Below are 23,794 nucleotides of genomic sequence, written 5' to 3'. Positions count from 1 at the left end.
GGGAGTGGTGGCCGCAGGACACGCGAAGACGGGAGAGGGGTTCTCGTACCAGGAAGAAAGTTTTGAGGAAACAAACTGTACTGTGACTGATGGGTGAGGGAGGTGCTTGTAACCATCAGGGAGGGCTCCCTGCCAGGTGGCCATGGGCCACACTCCTTCCTTCATTCCTGGTGGACCCAGTTCTGCCCCACCTGCTGGTCTGCGTTGCCGACCTCGGCCCATTGGGAGTCGGGAACGTTTCGTGGGCTCCACGGCTGCTCCTGGCCTGGACCGCGGTTCTTGCCGCCTCGCGGGGCCACACGGTGGTCCTCAGGCCCCCACCTCGGGCTGGGCTCCCCCAAGGCCTCGCTGTTGTCGCCCAGGCCTACGTCTGGGTCCCACATACCCATCAGAGGCCCAGCCCTCTCAGGCTCAGCACAAGTGGGGAACCGCCCAACCAGGAACTGGGAACTGGGAGACCGGGAAGCTGGGGTTGAATCAGGGGCAGAAAGTGTCCTTTGTTTGTCGTGAGCCAACGGCAGAAAATACGACACAGTCGATTCTTAAAATTATGAGGATGAAGTTCATACAACGTAAAATGAATTATTTTATCTTTTCACGTGTTTATTATTTATTGAGAGAGAGAGAGAGATTGACTGTGTGCATATGCACTGGGGAGGTGCAGAGAGAGGGGGAGAGAGACAGAATCCCAGGCAGGCTCCATGATGTCGGCACAGAGCCTGACACAGGGCTCGAACCCACAAACTGAGATCAAGAGTCAGACGCTTAACTGACTGAGCCACCCAGGCGCCCCAAAACAAATCATTTAAAAATGCACAGTTCAGGGCGCCTGGGTGGCTCAGTCGGCTAAGCGTCTGGCTTCGGCTCAGGTCAGGACCTCAGGGTTCATGAGTTCAAGTCCCGCGTCAGGTGAACAGGAGCCCCGCCTGGAGGGAGCCCTGCTTCTTCCTGTCGCTCTCTCTCTGCCCTCAGTCTCTGCCCACCCCCCGTCGAAAACAAAAGTGTGTGATCCAGGGGCATCTAGTCCATTCGCACCGGTCAGGATGCCGTGCCTTTTCACGGCTGCGTGATGCTCCGTTGTGCGGCCGGCCCACGCTCTGCTTGTCGATGGGCTGCCGGTGGGCTGTTGTGAAGCCGCTGCCGTGAACGCGTGTGGACGTGGACGCGGCACGGTGTCTGTTTCCGGCCCCTTTGCGTGTGTACCTGAGGCGTGGGACTGCCGGGGTCCGCGGTGGCTCCGCGCTACATTTTGGAGGAGCCGCCAGACTGTTTTCCACGGCAGCTTCACCGTTTTCCGTTCCCGCCTGCGGAGTGGGGGGGCCCAGTTCCCCCCGTCCTTAGCAACACGTGTTGTTCTCTCGATTTTTGACTCTGGCCGTTCCAGTGGGTGTGGCTCCGACTCGCGTCTCCTTGAGGGCCAGTGGCGTGGAGAACCTTTGCGCCCGCCGGCCGTTTGCATGTCGTCCTTGGAGAGGGGTGTAGCCGAGCCCCTCGTCCGTCTTGAAGTCAGGTGTCTTTTGTCGAGTTGTAAGAGTCCTCCATACGTTCCGGCTATTAGACCCTTATCAGATGCGATTTGTAAGTGTTTTAAAATATTATTTTATGTGTTGTGAAGAGCAAGACAATTTTCTTTGCGTGGTTTAAGCTCCTGTTTAGGCCACTGGCCCATTTTGAGTTAAGTTTTGTGTGCAGAGCGCGGTGGGTGTGACAGCTGACGTCTCATTCAGCTTCTGCCGCTGCGTGACCCTGACAAGGGGCCCCCGTGGGCCCAGCTCTGCAACCCTGCCCTCGGCCGGATGCAGGCCGGGGCATGCCTTGGGGACGATTCGAGGCAAGGGCCTCCCTTCCGACCGGGTGGCTGGCGCCGAGCTGTGGGGCCCGGGCGGTGGGGAGTGGTGGCGTGGTGTCTCCACCCTGCCCTGCCTGCTTCCTTCGTCCCTCCCCCTGGGCCGGGTGGGAGCCCGCACGGAGAGCGGGAGCGGGAGGACGGGGCCACGGAGACGGCGGTGCTCTGCCTGTTCCCCGCTCTGCAGCGTGCTGCGTTCAATCCCTGAGTGGTGTCCCTGGTGTCGCTGCACGCCGGTGACACCCTCTCGGAGGCTTTCACCGAAGCCCATCTTTATCCCAGCGTGTCTGAAACCTGAAAACAGTAAGGCCCAGAAAGTGTCCGAGCCCCCGGGGCTGCGTGGAACTTGGGCCGGCGATGCGCCAGGAGCAGGGCAGCTCCCCACGATGGGACACGGGTGAGGAGAGGCCGAGAGCTCGAGAGCTCGGGGAGGGCCGGGGGAGTGGGAGCTAGAGACGCGAGCAGGGGCCAAATCTCCCAGGGCTTGGAGGCCGTAATGCAGGCGGGCTTGGCCCCGAGATCAAGGGAAACTGCCAGCTGGGCCCCTCTGCGGTGTGAGGTTGGGAGAATTGGCCACGGGCACCTGGCTGAAAAGTCTGGTTTTTGTCATGGGACTGACCGAAGCTGGCCACCCCTGCCAGGTTCTTCCCACCCAGAAGGGACAGGTGGGGTTGGGCCCAGGCAGGAGCCGGACTTTGTTACCCGGGTTGGTCTGGCTCTGAGCCTGAGTTCTGAGCTGTGCTTGCAGTGCTGCCAGGGCGCCCTCCACCTCCTACCCACCTGGCCTTGGGTCCTCAGAGGAGCCATGGACCCCAGAGGTGAGTGGAGAGGAACAAGGGCTCCGGGATGGGGCAGTGGTTACCCACATGGGGCCCTGCCCATCTCTGCTGGGCTTCCGGCCACCTGGAGCCAGAGGTCGGGTCTGGCTGAGGGCCGGCGGCGGGGAGGGGGGGCGGCTGGGTGCCGTGGGGGCAGGGAGGGTCTGGGAGCTGCATTTGCTTATGTGTGCGGGCGTGGGGGTAGTCTTGGGCAGGGATGATGCTGGCGCCCAGGAAAGTGCAGCAGAATGTGGCCAGAGCACTTAGTGTGGAGGGCAGACTTGGGGGAGATATCTTGATTTGCCATGAAAAGCTCCCTGCCCAGCCCTCCTGTCCCTGTGCCCTCTCCTGGGCTCTCTCCTTTCTCTACTAGTCCAGGCCCCAGAGGCTGGAGCAGGCGGTCGATGAGGGAATTTCCTCCTGCCGTGAAGCCTGTAGGAGACTCTCAGGAGCTCAGAGCTCAGACATAGCCAGTGCTTGGGGTAGGGGAGCCGGCTCACCTGCTGGGGGACCAGGACAAAGGAGACAGAGAAAAGGAGGGACAGAGGAAATAGGCTGAGGGGAGGGCCACCTCCTGTGGGTGCAGACTGGGTCCCTGATATCACTAATGCTGCCTGTAGCTGGCCCAAGGTCATACTACGAGGCTGGGGTTTAAGGACAGGAAAGGAAAGAAGGGAGAGGGGAGGGGCCTGGAGAGCCAGGAGGAAGGCCCCTTCCTGGCCCAGCCCCCACCCCAAGCCCGGCCAGGGTGCTGGGGTCTGCTGCATATTTGCCCACAGGGTGGTCTCTGCATGTCTGGCCGAGAGAAGGAAGCTTCTGTCTGGCCCTCGGCCCTCTCTTCCCGCCATCTCTGCAGCTGCCGGGAAACAATTCAACACAGCAACTCAGGTTCTTGCTTGTTAGCAGGACTGCAGCCCCTGGCCCAGCCCCCGTGGCTGAGTGTAGGTGGAGAAACCCTAGCCCCGTGGGCAGGCAGAGCTCTGGGCATTGGGAGCCGTCGGACACCCCCCCCCCGCCTCCCCCCCGACAGGGGGCTTTGACGCAAACCACACAGCAGGCCCGCCAGCTCAGAGCTCCCACCGGGGCCACCCTGTGCCCTGGTGCCTGTTCTCGGTGACCAGGATGGAGAGGACGTGATCCTGGTTTGTGCACATTTCCTAATGCCCGGGACCTGGCATTGTTTATTCACCTTCTCATCTGTGGCCCTTTGCAAGAGCCTGGCACACAGTGTGGCCTCAGTGAAAGTTCCAGAACGGCAGTCCAAAGCATGTGCCCAAAGCTGGGACGTGAAAATGGGCTGTGTGGGTCCAGATCTCCTAGGTACCCTCCACAGCTGGGGTCGAACCGCAGGCCCTGTGGTCTCCCCTTCTCTGACCAGAGGATAAAGGTAGGTGACCCGGAGGCCTCTAGGAAGGCCCCCGGGTCTCTGCTCAGCCATCTCCCCTGAGAGCAGGAGGAAGGGGCCCTGGAGAGACGCTGGGAAGGTCCAGGGAGATCAGGACACAGCCCTAGATTCCTCCCTCCATTCCGTCCTGCCTCCTGGGACTGGGCCTGGCTGGGGTGGGGGGGATGCAGGGGGGGGGGCGCCCTGGGGGCACCTGGGAGGAGACAGAGTGGGAAGGGGCTTCTTCAGCCCCTTAGGGAGACAGGGCTCAGCCTGGGCAGGAGGGCACATGTTTTTCCAGAAGAGGAAGGCAGAGACAACGGTGTGGTCATCAACCTTCTTTTGTTGATAAGAGGCAGCCAGACTGGGAGCAGGGCTCCCTCAAGAAACCCCGTGCCCAGCTAGCTGGGAGGGGTGCCCTGGGCGTCCGCTGTTGACTTGTGCCCTGGTTCTAAAGTGTGTCTGCTCTCCATGCCCAGAGCAGAGACCCCGTGTGGGTGGTGGCTGGTGGGAAGGACAGCTCCTGGGGCCAGCGGAATCCCACGGCCGCGGAGGCACGAGCTGAGTGGTATTCCACGGTGTGGACAGACCGCACTTCCCTTATTCCTTCATTCGTTGTTGGACACGAGTTACTCCCACTTTCCGGGACCACTGCTGCCATGAGCATGTGCAGACCCAGCAGTGGGATTGCCGGACCACGCGGCAGTTCTGTGTACATTTTGAGGAATTGCCGAGCTTTCTGCCCCCAGCAGCCGCACCCAGGACCACACTCTGAAGGTGTGACTGACACGTGTGCTGGTGCGTCGAGTTGGGGTGGGAAGACGCCTCTGATCTGTCCGTGCGCTCCGGTGCCTGGCCGTGACGTGGGAAGTGTGCCCCGCGGGGGGCCTGGGTGACGGGGACCCAGGGTCCTGTTTGGCTGTGAAAGGGCTGGTGTGCCTTCAGTGGGGAGGGTCCACGAGTGCTTAGGTCCCCAGGTCCAGGGGTCGACAGAAGGTAAAGGCTGGAGAATGACCGGAGGGGATGGCAGGGTAGATGTCATAGTTCATGCTCCCATGGTGCACGGTGGGGGCAGAAGAAAGGCTGGGACCACGCCTGGAGCCTCCAGTGTCTGTGGCCCCCCCTCCCCCCAGGAGGAGGTACAGAGGTGGCTGGGCGGGTGTCACCAGCAGACAGACCAGAGGGAGCAGAGTTCAGCCACGCTGGTGGGGCAAGTGGACTGAGGGCGGAGGAGAGGGTGCGGGGTTAGGGCTGCAGGGGTCCCGGTGGGTGGCTGGGGTGAAGGCTGGTTGGGGAGGGGGAGGAGAGAAGGGGAGGAGGGACGGAGGGTATGGAGACAGGATGATTCAATCTCTCCAGGGCAGGGGAGCACTGGGAGGGCCCCAGGAAGGGAGTGTCCAGGGAGAACATGCATGACGCACGCACACCATATGTTCCCCGTGCTGTGCAGGATCCCTCTCACCCAAGCCCTGCTCTGATTGGGGCGGGGTCTCCCAGCTCCCCTGGGTCAGCCCAGCCACTGCCCCGTGGCGCACCTGATGGGGCACATCTGGCCTCTTCAGTTCAATCTTTCTTGCGCGGCGGTCACCGTAGCGAGGTCGAATGCCTGCGGCCTGAGTTGTCACCCAAGACCCTTTGCCCTTGGTGGGCAGGGCGCCTGGCTGGCTCGGTTGGTGGAGCTCTCAGGTCATGATCTCATGTTCGTTCGTGGATTGACCCCCACTCCGGGCTCTGTGCTGACATCACAGAGCTTGCTTGGGGTTCTCTCTCCCTCCCTCCATCCTTCTCTCTCTCTCTCTCTCTCTCTCTCTCCCCCTCCCTCCCCCCACTCCTTCCCCCTCTCTCTCTCTCTCAAAATAAATAAACATTAAAACAAACCAAAGAAAAAACAGTTCATGGGCGCCTGGCTGGCTTGGTCCAGTCCGTGGAGCGTGCGACTCTTGATCTGGGGGTTGTAAATTTGAGTCCCACATTGGGTTTAGAGATTAAAGATAAAAAATTAAAAAAAAAACCCCATTCAGTAGTTGTTCTTATTTATTAGATCCTAGGAGCTATTATCAAAGGGCTTGGGGGTTTATGATAGGAGTTCCAAACTTTAAAAAAAAAATGTTTCTTTGATTGCGTTTATGGTTGTCTTTTCAACTGTGCGTGAAAATTTTATTTTCACCGGGTCATATTTATTTGTCTTCATTAAGGGCTATTAAGAAGAAATCTGTGCCCAGACTTAGAAAGGGCCTGACCCTCTCTAAGACTGAAAATGCAGCATCTCTGTCTTATTCTGGTTTATTTATGGGTTTATCTAATTTTATTATTTGGAGCGGGCAGTAGCCTTGCATGGTTCAAAGCTAAAAACGATCCCTCGACGCGATGGAGAAGTGTGACTGGTGCCTGACCTTTGCCGGCCCCTCTGCCAGCCTCCTGCTCCCTGTATGTAACCGTTTTTAGTCATTCCCCGCGCAGCCTTTTAGGTTTTTTAGGGAAGCGTGAACAACATACAAAAGGTAGAGTATTGTCTTCGCTGTTCCGTACCTTGCTTTAAACCTGTGCTAAGCGTGCCCCTACTCTCTCTCAGAGCTGCACAGCATGCCCTTTGTTGGTCACGCAGAAGTGGACTTCAGTCCCTAGCCATGGATACTGGGGTCCTTTCCAGGCTCCTGCTGTTACAGACAAAGCCTTCGTGAATAACAGTCATTTTACGCGTGGGCAGGTGTCTCTGTGGTAGAGATCCCCGGAAGTGGGTTTGCCCGATCACATGCTGAGTGAGTCTGACTCTGGGTAAACACTGCCAGATGTCCCTTCCCATGGACTCCCTCCCCTTCCCACCCCCTACAGTGGTGTTTCTGAACCTCACCCCTCCCCAGTTATAGCAGTATAAGGAGGGAAATAAAATTGAATTTAAATTGCCTCCAAAGAGAGGGGGCACCTGGCTGGCTGGGTCAGCAGAGCACGTGACTCTTGATCGCGGGGTCTTGAGTTCAAGCCCCACATGTGGCATAGGGCCTACTTTAAAAACAAAAAAATGTCCCTAAAGAGAAAAATACTAAGGAGTAAGATTTTGGCGGGTAAAGTTAAGCTTTGGAAGGCCACAAATAATTAATGTCTAAGGTGGTGTGTTTTTTTTTTGTCTTTTTTTTTTTTTTTTGCATCCCCAAGAACCAATTTTCACCTTCTCAGGTGATGTCCCTACCTGCCGGCTCCCCACACCCCCTGCCTTGAGAGCAGCCGGCAGACGCGGTGTTATCGCCCTCTGGTGGTGGGAAATGGTATCTCACTGTGCCTTGCTTTTTTTTTTTTTTTTTTTTTTTAAACCAGCTCCAGGATAATTGACCTATAACTACACGTATTTAAACTGTGCCTTTAGGGGCACCTGGGTGGCTCAGTCGGTTAAGCATCGACTTCAGCTCAGGTCATGATCTCACAGCTTGTGAGTTCCAGCCCCCACGTCAGGCTCTGGGCTGACAGCCCAGAGCCTGGAGCCTACTTGGGATTGTCTCCCTCTCTGTCTGCCCTCCCCTACTCGTGCTCCCCCCTCTTAGAATAGATAAATAAACATTAAAAAAAAAAAAAAAAAAACTTTGCCTAATCTGAGGCCAAAGAAGCTACTCTTTATTTTTGCACACACCTCTGGGATTGCACATTTGGATACATGTGGCTTTTTACATTTTCACACCCAGAGGAAACGGACGTATCCCTCTTAGACCCAGTGAAACTCTTTGGTAACAGTGTCTGGGCTGCACCCAGGTGTACATGTGCATGTTTTGTTTGTTTGGTGGTTTTCTCAGTCCAGCACTTGGGACCCCCCAACACATTTGTGATCAATGAGGTTCTCGCCGCTGGGACATCGGGCTTGGGCGTCGTAAAACCCAGCGGTGGGTGGCTCGGGGGAGGAGGCTCTTTATCAGTGGTGGGTCCTGCTGTACCCACCACCTTCAGCTAAGATTTGACTGATGCACGCGGTATGGCTTCCTTCCAACGTGCCCCTTTCCTGGGATGCCACACCCCTGTATGGGCTCTCCCACCATGATGTATTATTGTATGTAGCTGTGCTGCGAGGTGCCCGTGGGGTGCGGGGTCCCCTCGGTGAGAGGGTTGGTGCACCGTCGTCTGTCACAGCCCTCCTGGGCCCTGTCCTTCACGCTCTGCCTGTGGGGTAGTGGCTGCGGTGCGCCCCAGCCTCTGAAGTGTGAAGACTGGACCCGCGTCCCGGGGGGCTTGTCAACAAGGAGGGGCACCAGGGCGGGTGCCCAGGGGCTGCAGGGCAAGGCTCAGTGGGTCATGCCTTCAGGAGAGGTGTAACCCTCCTTCCCTGAGGGCACACAAGAGGGAGAGGGCGTTCAGCCGGAGCCCACAGAAGCCCCTCCCTGCCCAGTGCCCAGTGCCCAGTGCCCAGTGTGGGCCCCAACAAGGTGATTCGGGTGAACTGGCCCCGGAATAACCCAGGCTTCCTCTCCGCAGGCTTCTGGGGAAGGAGTGCCAGCTCCTGGCTGTGCGGGCTCCTGCTCTTGGCTGCGTGTCTGGGCTTCTACAGGTGAGAGTCTGGGGACGTCCCTGGGGTCCCTGTGGTGGGCTGGGGCTTAGTATAGCTAATTTGACTTTAATTCATGAAACCGGTCAGGGTTTTGGCCCACAGCCGTGGTCCCGGAGAAGGTGTTACCCACACGGTCGCTGTCATTTTGCAGATAAGGAAACCGAGGGAACACGGTGGTGTTTTCTGCATCAGGTGACCACTTGGCAGGGACGCAGACTCCCAGCCAGCGCTCGGCTCTGCTCCCTGATGAGTTGTCGGCATTTATAGGTTCCCTGGGGAGAGGTGGGGGGCAGAGGGCTTCCAAAGGCAGTGTTTCACAGCCTGTTAGAAACACCGGTTACGTAGAGCTCACACCGTGCTTTAAATGCATTTACCGAAAACAGATAACACCTTTTTTTTTTTTTACTGCCTTTCATTTGTTTAAAACAAACAGTAAAGTTTATGTTTCCAAACCAACTTAGTAAAATTGCCTTCCCTTAAAAAAAAAGAATCTAGTGGATCCTTTTCAGTGCACTGGTGAAACTGCCTCTAGCCTCAACTTTGAGGTGGAAACTGAATGTTCACATGTGCAGTCGAGACCACAGGAAGGCATTTTCACGTAGTGGTTAACCTTGAGAGCTGTACGCGTTTTCACTGATGACTTCCGTAAAGTAATCTGTTAGGAGTTCACACTTACTTGACGTGTATCCTGTGCTGGGCACCGAGCGAAATGCTTGATGGACATTCTTGTACATTCTCTCAACAACCTGTAAGATCTGCATTATTGTCCCCGTTTCACACCCGAGGAAGGTGAGGCTCCAGAGGTTAAGGTGAGACGCGGGTTATAAGGTAGGAAGTGGCAAGGCCAGGACGCAAACCCTTCCAAACCCACTTCCCGGGCCCCTGAGGGCGAGTCGACCTGGGGCCAGCATCTCATCTCAGGGCTGCGGGTCCAGCCAGCGCGTGCTCTGGAAAACGGCGCCCTCACTCTGTCGGACATGTCAACACATTCCCCTGGAGAGGCGTTTACTGAGCCTGGTGTTGGTGTGTGTGCGCGCGCGCGCGTGTGTGTGTGTGTGCGCGCGTGCCAGGATGTCACTGTCAATGGGACAGCTCCTTGTCTTGAGCAGTGTCCGATCTGGTAGGGGGAATACACAGGTGATAGGCTGCCACGAGAGTGGGGACGGGCTTTCCCGGATCTCCCAGGACGAAGACACCCCTTGATCTGCCAGAGGTGGACACTGGCCAGGGCTGTGAAGGGCCAGTCTGGTGTCAGCGACAATGGAAAGCGACCGATGGAACAGTGCTGGTGGGGGCAGTTGTACTCGTCCAGGTGGCCCCTGCCCACCGCGTGGGGGTTGTAGACCAGCACAGGGACCTCCTGAATTGCTGTGCTGTCCTCCCGGGGCCTGGTGTCCACTTCAGAGCTTGCCTGTGTCCTGCTGCGGGTCAGGGGGCTGAGCTGGCTCCACAGCCTGTCTGGCAGGTGATCAAGGCCCCACCTGAACTTTATACGGCAGCAGAACTCCGTCCTCTGCGAGCGGCCTGTCCCGATGTCTGATTCTTAGAATGTGCCCTTGAACTGCACGAGAATATTCTTCCTTGTAGCGTAAGGGCCCCAGGGAGCGCTGAGAGCGTGTGGCCCCTTCGGTGTCATGCCTTCAGCTTTTTGGAGACACCTGTCCCTGTGCCCTGCCGCTCCCCGCTGGGTCCCAGTTCTGAAGCCCCTCACCCCGCTCGGACTCACTGAAGTTCACGACGTGTGTTACAGCAAGGTTCCCAGGGTGGCAGCCCAAGGGGTCTGGGGTCTGGGGTCTGGGGTCTGGCCTCTTTTCTCCATCGAGATGCCATGGTTCTTTTGGGTTATTCATCCAGCGCCTCCTTCCTCTGCATTATCCCGTGTTTAGATCTTGTTTTTTCTTCTTTTCTCCCTCATTTCGACACACCTTGGATTCCTTTTTAATTTTTTTAGACTGGTAAATGTTTAGTACCCAAAAGATTCACCTGATTATTACATTAAGCTTCCTTCTAAAATATTTATTTATTTTGAGAGAGAGAGGAGGGGCAGCAAAGGAGAGAGAGAATCTCAAGCAGGCTCCACACTGTCAGCACAGAGCCCACCGTGGGGCTCGAACTCGCGAATCGTGAGATCATGACCTGAGCAGAAATCAAGAGTCGGTGCTTAAGCGACTGAGCCACCCAGGCGCCCCCGGCTCCCTTCTGTGTTTTAACAGGCCCCCTAGGTGATTTGGATGCAGGCTGACATCGGTCTCTCTCTCTCTCTCTCTCTCACAAAACAAAACAAAAAAGAAAATAGAAGAGGGGGGGCGCCTGGGTGGCTCAGTGGATTGAGTGTCTGACTCTTCGTTTTAGCTCAGGTCATGAGCCGGGCGGGGTTTGTGGGATCAGGCTCCACACTGAGCGTGGATCCTGCTTGGGATTCTCTCTCTCTGTCTCTCTCTCTGTCTCTCTCCCCCCCCCCACCCCTCTCCCTGACTCATGCACTCTCTCTATCTCTAAAGAAAAATAAAAGAGAGAGAGAGAGAAATAAGCAGAAAGGAACACAGAAAGGAGGCATGACTCCAGACTTGAGAGTGTCCGCAGGTCACCTGGGGCGCTTGTTGGAAAGAGAGCTTGCTACATACACACGCCTCCGAAGTGCTCAGCACTGTGCAGGGGCCTGGAATTGCATCTAGAAACGACTCCTCAGGTGAACGGGATGCCGCGGTCCTCGGCCCTGCTGTTGGTTACTGTGGTGATGGGATTGCATCACAATGGTCCAGATGACCAGCAGGAGTGGGGATGGGGCCAGAAGGGCTCTGGTCGGGCCCCACGTCCATTTTCTCAGGAGCCAGAGGCCAAAAGGGTGAGAATGTGTGTGTTAAAGTCTCAGCCTCGAACCCCCATCCTGTCGGTCCTCCCGCCCGGCCAAGACTCAGTTTCACACTCTTGTTTGTCCCCCAGCAATGTCTTCAGGCTGATTCCCGGACGGAGGCAGATAGAAGAGTCTCGAAGGTAATGGCGGCGTCTTTGGATTCAGGGCGGTTCCTTCTGGAAAGATCTAGAGCAGAAATAGAAATATACATATGTACTGAATTGGAGGTACTTCTAACCGGAGACCCTCGGTTCCCAGTGTGACTCCCAAGTCCCTCCCTCCACCGTGTTTTCTCAAACCTTGACAAAGGACAAGGCAGAGAAAGTTCTAGCTTGCACTGGAGAGAACACGTTTACAGAGTTCACACACTGCCCAGCGGGCTGTGCGGCAAGGCCGGGATTCTGGGAGGGATAGCGCCTGGTATGGGTTCCGGGGTCCCTTCAGCCGCTTCGACGGGGCCGAGCGGGGGTGGGGGCCCTCTGACCCCGTCAGGGCCCAGACAGGTCGAGGCTCAGTGTCCTCTCAGAGCCCATTCCTTCCAGAGCTGGCCTCTCTGGCGACCTGTGAACAGATAAGGTGACAGCTCCCAACCGGGACGCGTCACGAGCCCCCAGGGCGTGGCCCGACCCCAGTTCTCTCTCCGTCCAGCTTGGGGGGCCCACACATGCTGGTCGGATGGCCAGGTGGATGGTGGGCTCAGCTGGTGTCACTTTTCTCTCCAGCAGCACTGAGGGCCGTCCCCTGCAGGGCCAACAGGAGAGCCTGCCATCGAGGTAGTGACTTCCGCTCCTTCCTCCTCCCTCACAAACACTGGCCTTCGTCGGCCCCACTGAACTCCATCCAGGAGCCTGTCTCCCCTCCCCCCACCCCCAGGCCTGGCGGGGGTCCCCAGGGGTCGGTGGGGAGGGGGGATGCACACCTAATCCTGGCCTGGGGCGCCCCCCTCTCGAGGGCACGGCTCTTTGTTGGCAATCGCTACTTTTCACGAAGTGAGTCGATGGAACCTTTCCTCCCTCAGCCAGGATGGCCGCCGTGTGGTCCCGCAGGGGATGCTGCTGGAGACAAAGCAGTGCAGGTGAGGGGCGGGGAGCGGGGCTCCCGGGGCTGACAGGGTGAGGGGGGCCTTGCCAGAGCTCTCCTGGGGATTCCAGGACCCACAGGGGCAGCCACGGCTCCTGCCTCCTGGTCTCTGCTCCTCCTTCCCAGGTGTGTGTGTGTGTTGGGGGGGCAGTTTCTCCCGAGGCCGCGGTCACGCCCTGCGGGTGAAGCCGTGCACCATGCTCCCAGACACGGTCAGCATGTCCAGGGTTTCTCGGCCCTGCTTCAGACCCCCGCTCCGCTCCCCCGGCCCAGGCTCGGCATCACACGGGAACTTTCTCCTCAGGGGCCGTGACGTGGCCGGCCCTGGAGGAGACCTGCCCGCCGGCACGGGAGCGCTTCCCCCAGGACCCGGCCCTGGGCTGAGTGCTCTCTGTTTCCCTCCCTCAGTGAAAGGGACTGCCCTCCGGACACCTGCAGAGTCCCTGAAGTCCCCAGGTATGGGGACCACCTCTTCGGGTGTTTCTGTGCCTCTTTCCGAGCAAGTCAACATGTGCCTCCCCATCCCCTTCCTCACCCCCACCCAGTCCAAGGCCTGATTCCCGGGGGAGAGGAGGGTGATGGGGGAGAGGAGGGTGATGGGGGCACAGGAGAACAGGAGGAGACGTTAGGTGATGGGAGTCACAGGGGGTTTCCACTTGACCTCCAGCCGTGGGGCTGCTCAGTGTCATGCCCGTGGCACGCTCGGCCCCGGCTTCTCAGCCCTCAGCTCAGCTAACACCTGAGGATGATGTGGCCCGGGGAGGGCATGGAGGTGGGCACGGCATGGGGGCTGGATGGGGTGGGGGTGGGCCTTCGTAGTTGTGAGGTAGACCCACGTTAGGACTTACAACACAGGGAGAGAGAGAGAGAGAGGGAGGGAGGGAGAGAGAGGGAGGAGATGTGGGGAGTCTAGAGCCTTGGCAGTTACCAGAGACCTTGAGGGGTGACCCCCTTTCCTCTGCTTGGCTTTTAGCCTCATCGGTTTATCACTGGGAAGCATGTGGCGTCCCCAGGGCTGGGTGGGCACACTTGACCGCTGTCTGTCTAGTGAGTGGACAAGTGACTAGTGGACAAGAGGAAGAAAGGAAGGAGGGAAGGAGGGGGAGCAGGAGAGAGGAAAGAAGGAAGGAGGAAGGAAGGAAGGCAGGAAGGCAGGAGGGCGGGCGGGCAGGATGGCAGTCCTGTGGTGCTCCTGGCACAGCTGGCCATCTAGACGGGGAGGACGGCACCTTGCGGCTGTGGGCGTAGACTGCCTGGCTCCGAGACGCTTCTGGATGCGACCGTCCTCCTCCCTGACGCGTGTCTTCTCTGCAGGATGGTTTACCCCAAGGCCCAGCTCCTGCAGCCTGCGTAAGTTAGCACATCCCTGCCGTGGCCACCGGCCCGCCTCGAGTTCTCCTCGCCCTCACTGCCACCTGTCCTAGCCTTTTCTTTTCCTTCTCTTGCCGTGAGAGGGGGCTGGGCTCATTGCCAATGGGTCTGGTCCCGGGCGAGGGTGCCAGGGAAGGCGCCTCCAACTCCCGGGCCTGGGGAGCATGGGTGTCCACAGAAGGCACGGAACCCTCTCTCATCTCTTCCTGGGGACGCAGGACAGGTCCGGGCTGGGTTCCCCCGGTGCAGGCGCCCGGCCTCCTCAGCCCGCACCGCCTGGCTGTTCTGCCCCAGATGGCGCTGGCAGCCGGTCCCTGTGGCCTCAGACAGGAAGGTCGCCCTGAGGCCACGCTGGTCAGCCCTCGCTTTACGAGCAGGGAAACTGAGGCCCAGAGAAGTGAAGGTACTTGCCTGAGGCTGTGCGACCGGCGAGGGCGCGGTCGGGTTCCGAGCCCAGGCCGGGCGACCTCCCTGCCGGGAGAGCTGCGAGTGCTCACTGTCTTTTCTGACACCAGTACCCACGCCTCCTTGAGTCCTTAGAGCCACCCGGAGGCCGTGACAACCTGACACATGACCTCCCTGGAATGAGAGGGCTGTCCCTGGGGAGGACGGACACACACACACACACACACACACACACACACACACCAGGTCCGAAGCACTCCATTTAAAATATCTCAAAAATACGAAGTCTCTCATTTTAAAAACCGATCACGCATTGAAAGGATGGTGTTTTGGACGTTGCGGGTTAAACAACATATACCAGATTAATTGTAACTTTACCTGGTCACTTTTTTTTTTGTTCATTTCTGAGACAGAGCATGAGTGGGGGAGGGGCAGAGGGAGACACAGGATCAGAAGCAGGATCCAGGCTCTGAGCCATCAGCACAGAGCCTGACGTGGGGCTCGAACTCACAAACCATGAGATCATGACCTGAGCTGAAGTTGGACGCTCAACCGACTGAGCCACCCAGGCGCCCCTCACCTGGTCACTTTTACCTTTGTGTGCTTACTAGAACAATTTTAAATTACAAATCTCTGTTGGACACAGCCCATGTGGAGGGACGGGCTGGCGTGAGCCTGTTCTCGTGGGTCCTGGAGCCGTGTCCCGAGAAGCCACGAGTGAACGGGCACTCGTGAGACAGGATGGGAGGAGAGGAGAGAGGTGTCCGTGCGGGCTAGGGTGGAGAAGGGACAGAGAACGTTCTGTGGGGCGACACTGGGGGGAGGGGAAGCCCTCGAGATGGGAGGGGGCTGGAGGCCTAGCTTTGCCCCTGAAGAAAACTCGTGTTACCCCCTACTCCCAGCAAACAGGTAGGTTTCCCACAGGGAACGATGCCGCCGCTCCCCCCAGTCAGCAGCCCCCACGGCGGGGGCTCACTCCCACAGCCGCCCCCCGCCCCCCACGTGCCAGTCGCAAGTTCTAGGTTGTCACCTGTGCTTTTGACTGACCGGCTGTAGCTCAGGGCTCCCACCGGCCCCTCCTCGGGCTCCATGACTTTCTAGAGTGGCTCCAGAACCCAAGAAGACAGTCTACTCTAGAGTCTCGGCGTATCACCAAGGGCGCGGGAGCAGCCAGGGGCACAGGTCCCCAGGGGGCGACGTGGGGAGGCCAGGGAGCCTCCGTGCCCTCTCGGACCCCGTCGTCAGGATCTGGTGGAGGCTCCCTCACACACGCACCTGCCGGGAGGATGGGGGCTGGGGCTGCAGTGTCACGCTTCTGACCACGGCGTGGTCTTTCCGGTGGCCAGTCCCCATCCCGAGCCATCCAGGAGCCCGCCCCGGGTCACCTCATTAAAACAGAAGGTGTCCCTATCACCCAGGAAGTTCCAAGGGGTTTAGGAGCCCCGTGTCAGGATCTGGGGTCAAAGACTGAATATATGTTTCTTACGGCCAAGTCCCTATTGCTGGGAAAGGGCTTGGCTATTGCTCTCACTGAGATGCAGCTCCTTCTCGGAAATGGGGTTGGGGGCCTCCCAGAAGGAGTGTCCTGTGGGACCCAGTACTCGGCAGTGCTCAGGAGACACTCCACACGGGGCAGTGAGGGAATGGCAGGGTCAGGGCTCAGGGGCGGAGCTTGTGAGGCAGAGAGCACTGGATTGGGAGTCTGGAATCCCGGCTGCGTCTAACTGCGCTGCTCGCGGACTGTGGACCTTTGGTCCTTCCTTCCCTGGCCCACCTTTCCATGCCCTGCTCTAACGCACTGTGACCTGTTCCCTCTAGGAGGGCAGACGTGCTGGTCATGACCCCCTGGTTTGCTCCTGTCATCTGGGACGGGGTCTTTGACTCTGCCATTCTGGACGCACAATTCGAAAACACCACCGTTGGACTGACCGTTTTTGCCATCAGAAAGTAAGTGAGATCTGGGACGCCTGGGTGGCTCAGCCGGTTAAGTGTCTGACTCTTTGGCTCAGGTCATGATCTCACAGCACCTGGGTCTGAGCTCCGAGCTGGGCTCTGCCCTGATAGTGTGGAGCCTGCTTGGGATTCTCTCTCTCCCTCTCTCTCTGGCCCTCCCCTGCTCTCTCTCTCTCAAAATAAATAAACTTAAAGAAAAAAATAGGTAGGTAAGATCTTGGCAGCCGTGCGGAGAAGGACACGTGCCCAGGCTAAACCAGGAAGCCAAGCCCCAGGTAGGGGGCACTCCTCACCAGGTGTCTCTCTTTGCCAGGATGGGGTGCTCACAGGGGGAGGGGGAGGCGTGGGTGGCTTTGTGGGCAGGTGAACCTGGTGGGATTTGCACGGGCCACCAGGCACACCCCTGCTCAAAATAGCAGCCCCACACCTGAGAGTCGTCTGCTCCAGAAGTGACCGTATCAACCATTCAGAGGCCTGGCAGCCACTGCTGACCACTTAGCGGGACCAACCCTGTGACCCAAGCCCGGGAGCAGGTGCTCGGCCGCCCCGATGCGTTCCCCTGGGAGGCCGACTGAGGCTTGGCGTCCCAGTTAGCCGGAGCAGGCTTACTATGCGGTGGAGTCGGACCCGAAGCCTCCAAGCTGCATTTACGGCTTTGGGGTTAGCTTGTTTGCTTTGGAAACCGGCTCGTGTTTCACATCCGGCACCTTTGCCGGCACGTGTCGGGCGCCTTTGCACGTCGGCACACGCGGACCTTCCTCATTCTTTCAAACGGCTGCCCACTCTTACTCCAGAGCCACTGCATTTCCCGCTTGAGCTGACCGTTCCGGAGAGCTGCCTCAGGCAGCACCCTTGAAGACAACCTTGCATCGCGAAACTTTTCACTTGCGCGGCCGAGTTGCGAAAACGTCACAGTGAACGTGTGTCTGCCCACCACCCGGACTCCGCCACTAACGTTCTTGTTTTTCCCCTTCTCACTTTGCCTGGTTTTATTGGGATATAATCAGTATGTAACATCATCTCGATGTAAAGTGTACAACATAATCGTCTGATGTGTGTATGTGTCGTGAAACGATCACCCCAGGAGGACCTACTCTCGGCAACTTTCAAATATGCGATACGGTATGTCAGCTGCAGTGGCCATGCTGTGCGCTCCGTTCCCACAGCCGATTTATTTTATGTCTGGAAATCCGTACCTTTCGAGCACCTTCACCACTTTCCCCAGTCCTGCACCTCTTGCCCCTGGTAACCACTTATTGTCTGTTTCTATGGATTCGGGGTTTTTTGTTTTTGTTTTTGTTATTTAAAGACTCCACATATAAGTGGGATCACACAGTACTCATCTGTCTCTCTCTGACTTATTTCACTTACATAATGGCTTCGAGTGTCAACCGTGTTGTTGTAAATAGCAGGATTCCTTCCTTCTTTTCTTTCTTTCTTTCTTTCTTTCTTTCTTTCTTTCTTTCTTTCTTTCTTTCTTTTTCTTCCTTGCTGAGTAATATATATATATCTCACACTTTCTTTATCCAGCCATCTGTTGGTGGACACTTGGGTTGTTTCTCTGTCCAGGCTGTTGTAAATACTGCTGCAGTGAACGTGGGAGGGCAGGTATCTCTTCAAGATACTGATTTAGGGGCACCTGGGTGGCTCAGTCCATTGAGCATCAATCACCTAAAATGATTGGTGAGTGTCCCAGGGTCATGGGATGGAGCCCCTCATTAGGCTCTGAGCTGAGTGTGAGTGTGGAGCCTGCTTGGGGTTCTCTCTCTCTCTCTCTCTCTCTCTCTTTCTCTCTCTTCCTCTCCCTCTCCCTCTTAAAAAAAACCTTAAAAAAGGATATTGGGGTGCCTGTGTGGCTCAGTCAGTTGAGTGTCTGACTTTGGCTCAGGTCATGATCTCACAGTTCGTGAGTTCGAGCCCCACATTGGGCTTGCTGCTGTGGGCCTGTCAGTGCAGAGCCCCCTTCGGATCCTCTGTCCTCCGTTCTCTCTTCCCCTCCCCAGCTTGTGCTCTTTTTCTCAAAAACGAAATAAAACATTTTTTAAGAAATTAAAAAAGATACTGATTTAATTTCCTATCTTTACCCCCATCTCTATCATCTATCTCTTTCTACATCTCCAGAAGTGGGATTGCTGGATTGTAGGGTAGTTCTGGTTTTTTTTTTTTTAATTTTTTTAACGTTTATTTATTTTTGAGACAGAGAGAGACAGAGCATGAACGGGAGGAGCAGAGAGAGAGGGAGACACAGAATCTGAAACAGGCTCCAGGCTTTGAGCTGTCGGCACAGAGCCCGACACGGGGCTCGAACTCACGGACCGTGAGATCATGACCTGAGCCGAAGTCGGACGCTTAACCGACCGAGCCACCCAGGCGCCCCTGGGTAATTCTGTTTTTAACTTTGCAGGGGCCTCCCTACCATCTTCCTACAGTGCACAAATGTGCCCTTTTCTCCGCATGCTCTCGGGCACTTGTGTCTCTTGTCTTCCTGAGATGAGCCTTCTAACGGGTGTGAAGGGATGCCTCATTATGGTTTTGATTTGTGTTTCTCTGACGATGAGTAATGTGGAGCACCTTTTCATGTACCCGTTGGCCATTTGAATATTTTCTTTTGTATGATTTCAATCTTAAGTTTGCTAAGATTTGTTTTGTGGCCTAACATATGGTCTATCCTTGTTAGGATATCCTAACAAATGTTCCATGTGCCCTTGAGAAGAACATATGTTCTGCCACTATTAGATGGAATGTTCTATGTTGTCTGTTAGGTCCATTTGGTCTATAGTCTTGTTCAAATATGCTGCTCCCTTACCGATTCTCTGTCTAGGTGACCTATCCATTTTTGAGAGTGGCTTATTAAAGTCAGCCATCAATATCGTATTGCTGTTTATCTCTCCTTTTAGTTATGTTAGTATTTGCTTTATGTGTTTAACTGCTCTGATGTTGTTGGGTGCATAAATGTTTACAATTGTTATATCTTCTTAATGGATTGACCCCTTTATCATTATAGAATAACCTTCTTTGTCTTCTTTGATCATTTTTAGCTTAAAGCCTACTTTGTGTGATATAAATATATCTTCCCGTCTTTCTTTCAGTCAGTGTTTGCTTGAAATATCTTTTTCTATTCCTTCACTCTTGGTCTGGTCTCTAAAGCTAGAGTAGGTCTCTTTTAGGCAGACTATTGTTGGATCTTTGAAAAACTTTTTTTTAATCCATGTAGCCATTCGACATCTTTTGAGTGGAGAATCCTTTTACCTTTTACCAAAGGTGATTCTTGAGAGGTCTCAAGTAATTCTTGAGAGGTCAGGACTTCCTGTTGCCATTTTGTTCATTGTTTTCTGACTGTTCCGTGGACTCTCTGTTGCTTGCTTCCTCTCTTGCTGCCTTCTTTTGTGGCTGGATGACTTTTCACCGGTAGCTTTGACTCCTTTACTATTCCTGGTAGTGTATCCACTACAGATTTTCCCTCTGCGGGTAGTAAGGCTTACATAAAATATTTTCTGTTTATAACAACCTCTTTTACGCTGATAACAACTTAATTTCAATAGCTTCTATAAACAATACTTTTACTTCTCTCTCTCTGTCTCACATTTTAGGTGATTGGTGCTACAATTCACATATTTTTAAATATTGTTCACATAAACAGATTACTGTATTCATGGTTGGATTTTTTATGTTTGTTTTTTTAACTCTTAGAGTTGTAAGTGGTTTATGTACCGCCATTACAACATCTGACCTTGACTGTATGTTTACCATGGCCAGTGGATTTTATCAATATATTAATGTTTTTATCATATTAGTCGGCATCTTCTTCCTTCTGCTGGAAGAGCGTGATGCCCTGTAGTATTTCTTGTAAGGTGGCTCTACTGGTGACGAACCCCCTTAGCTTTTGTTTGGGAACGCTTTCTCTCTCCTTCATTTCTGGAAATCAGCCTTGCTGGGTGTCGTAGTCTTTCAACATTTTGACCAGATCATCCCTCTGTCTCGTGGCCTGCACAGTTTCAAGCGTCACATGCTCTTCCCATTGAGCCACCCAGGCACCCTCCTTATCTTTGACTTTTGACAACTTAATTATAACGCATCTCTCCGTAGCCCTTTTCAGATTCAACCTATTTGGGGTCCTTTGAGCCTCATGAATCCAGATGTCCGGGTCTCTCATTTGGGAAGTTTTCAGCCATTATTGTTGTAAATGTATTTCCTGCCCATTTCTCTTTCTCTCCTCCCTCTGGGATTCCCATCATGCATATATTATTTGTTTTTATGGTTTCCCATAAGTCCATAAGCTTCACAATTAACATTTTATTGTACTTGCGTGATCCGTAATCTACTCGTCTGGTCATCCTTCTGTCCATCTATCCATTCATACTTGCTTTTGCCACGTGTGAAGGTAAATCTGGGACATCAGCACATTCGCCCTAAATACTTCTCTGTGCATGTCATTAACTGGAGCTTGAGATGTGTTTATGGTTTTTCTTCTTCCCAGGCAAAATGTACATACACGAATTCCCTGGGTTTTGGCGAATACATATCGTCGTGTAACCAAAATTCTTTCTACGTATACAGTGTTCCCATCACCCCCAGAACGTTCCGTCGTGCCCCTTTCCGGCCAACCCCTCCCCCTACAGCCTCTCCTGCGGCGTCGCTTGTCCTGATTCTTTTCTACTCTAAGATTATGTTTGCCTCCTGGAGCCCTAAAGCACATCCTGCTTTGTGCTGCCTTTTCTGAGAATCGTGATTTTGAGATTTAGCCGTGATTTTGCGTGAACCGGTAGCCCTTTCTCGCTGCTTAGCGTTCCGTGGGATGGGCGCACCACAGTTGCCTACTGCACTTTCCGTCTTGACGGGCTCCTGTTTCCAGGGCTTGGACACTATAAGTAACTATGAATTATGTTGGACAGACCTTTTGCAGACACGCAATCTACCTTTTCTCCATTGAGCATCTAGGAGTAGAACCGCTCAGTCTCAGGCGAGAGACGGCTTTCCTTTTGTAAAGAACCACTCCGCACGTTTTTCCGGTTTCACGCCCCCACTCACAATACACGGAAGCTCCGGCTGCTCTACCTGCCTCACCAGCATCTGATGGCGTGAGTCGCCCGCGAACTTTTATACCTGGGTCCGTATACTCACATACGAGTAGATCTGCGGCATAGGGTCCGGGCAGTGGAATCGGGGGAAGAATATACACATTTAAAGTTTGAGTGTATTTTCTCCTATGCCCTCCGAAAGGGTTATACAAATGGTTACTTGACCCAGGGGTACATGAGAGTGCCTGCCTTCCCGCACTCTCAGCCACACCGACGTATTCACTTACTCATCTGTTAAAAAAGACCTTTACTGAGCAGTTATGACGTGTGCACAATAGGGGTAAGGTAGTTTCCCAAGCAGACAAAGGCCTACTTTCACGGAGCTACGTTCTAGACGGAAAGAACACGTAAAGATGGAAAAGACGGGAGAAGAAGTAAAACACAAATACAAAGTATGTCAAGGTGGTGATAGGGGCTCTAAAAGAATACCTAAGGCTGGGTAAGGGGTGGAGAGGGATGTATCTTCATATTTATTTGTGTATCTATTTGCTCTTTCTTATTGGGTTATAATTTCCACATTGTAAAATGTACGCCCGTTCAAGGGCATAGCCTGCAGCATCCCCCCCCCTCTCTCCCCACCGCCTCATGCATCTGCGTTGATGCTAGCAGGGAGACCTATGAGGCATATGCAGTTCTGGGCATTGGTCAAGGAATGGAAGCTATTATAGGGGGCGAGCACTGCAGGGAACAGGGCCCCAGCCCCAGGGAACAGGCAGTATGAGGGCCCAGAGGAGCATGCCTGGCCTGTGTCGGGAACATCAAGTAGCCAGCCTGCCCGGACAAAAAGGTGGACAAGAGGAGAAGGAGACCACATCAGAGGCGGGTCTTGTAGGGTCTGGAGGACCACTGTAGTGTCCTGAATTCGTTTTTAGTTCTTCTTAAGGACAAGGAACCATTTGAGGGTCGTGGGTTGGAGAAATCCATCGTCTGGACATTATCTATCATTTGAACTTTTGCCAGCCTTGTGGACTAAGAAAATACCTGTGGTTGAGACTATCTGCTCAATACCCAAGCAGTCTGAAGGCCTCCTTTTCCTATCCAGTTGAGATACATGGTCTTTAGCTAGTCTAGTAGATTGGCTATGGTTTTATTTTTATCTTTCAATTAAAACAATTTTTAATATCTTAAAATTTAAAATATTAGACACAGAATCGGAAGACACAGAATCGGAAGCAGGCTCCAGGCTCTGACCCGTCAGCACAGAGCCCGGCGCGGGGCTCGAACTCACGAGCTGAGATCATGACCTGAGCTGAAGTGCGACGCTCAACCGACTGAGCCACTCAGGCGCCCCATATCTTTTGATTTTTAATCATGGTAAAACGCACAGAACATTGAGCATCCTGACTATTTGTGAGCGTGCGTTTCGGTGGTGTTAAGTGCTCACATTGTGGGGCAGCCATCCCCACCACCCGTCTTCAGATGCAAACCTGAAATTCTGTGCCCACTGAACACTAGCTCCCCATTCCCCCCTCCCCCAGCCTCTGGCAACCACCCTTCTGCTGTCTGTTCCTATGAACTGGCCTCTTCTGGGCACCTCCGTCAAGTAGATTGTCTTTTGCAGTCGGCTTATTTCACTTAGCATGATGTCCTCAAGGGATGGCCATGGTATTATAAGCTGGTTTTGCCTAAGTCTGTTTTTCTGCTGCTGTTTGATTGTGTTTAACACCCACCGTCTCTCCTGGGGTGCTTGTTGGTCTTAGATACGTGGTCTTCCTGGAGCTGTTCCTGCAGACGGCGGAGAAGCACTTCATGGTGGGACACAAGGTCACCTACTACGTGTTCACCGACCGGCCGGGGGATGTGCCCCGCGTGCCCCTCGGGCAAGGGAGGCAGGTGGTGGTCCTGGAGGTCCGGAACTACTCGCGCTGGCAGGACGTGTCCATGCACCGCATGGAGATGATCAGCAACTTCTCCCGGCAGCGCTTCCTCCACGAGGTGGACTATCTGGTGTGCGTGGACGTGGACATGAGGTTCCGCGACCACGTGGGCGTGGAGATCCTGTCCCCGCTCTTCGGCACCCTGCACCCCGGCTTCTACGGGGCGGCCCGCGTGGCCTTCACCTACGAGCGCCGGCCGCAGTCCCAGGCGCACATCCCCAGGGACGAGGGCGACTTTTACTACGCGGGAGGCTTTTTCGGGGGTCGGTGGCCGAGGTTCTGCGGCTCACGTCGGCCTGTCACCGGGCCATGGTGGTCGACCGGGCCCACGGCATCGAGGCGGTGTGGCACGACGAGAGCCACCTGAACAGGTACCTGCTCTACCACAAGCCCACCAAGGTGCTGTCCCCCGAGTACCTGTGGGACGAACATATGCTGCAGAAGCCACCTTTCCTCCGGAAGCTGCGCTTCGTGGCGGTGCCCAAGAATCACGCAGAAATCCGGAACTGATGGGCGGGGCGGGGAGGGGGGGTGCTCCAGGAGGTCTCCCTGCAAGGCTGCGGCCGGCCTTAGCGGGTCTTCCGCTGGGAAAGGGATCGG

At 55.3% G+C, this 23,794-nt stretch overlaps 1 pseudogene; it reads left to right on the top strand.

The window, feature by feature from the left end:
• The first annotated feature begins 1,441 nt into the window (after positions 1 to 1,441).
• LOC122232938 lies at positions 1,442 to 23,794 on the top strand (annotated as a pseudogene).

Source organism: Panthera tigris, chromosome D4 (genome assembly GCF_018350195.1).
Source record: "Panthera tigris isolate Pti1 chromosome D4, P.tigris_Pti1_mat1.1, whole genome shotgun sequence".
In the NCBI taxonomy this organism is placed as follows: Eukaryota; Metazoa; Chordata; class Mammalia; order Carnivora; family Felidae; genus Panthera; species Panthera tigris.
This window is presented reverse-complemented; position numbering and strand designations above follow the sequence as displayed.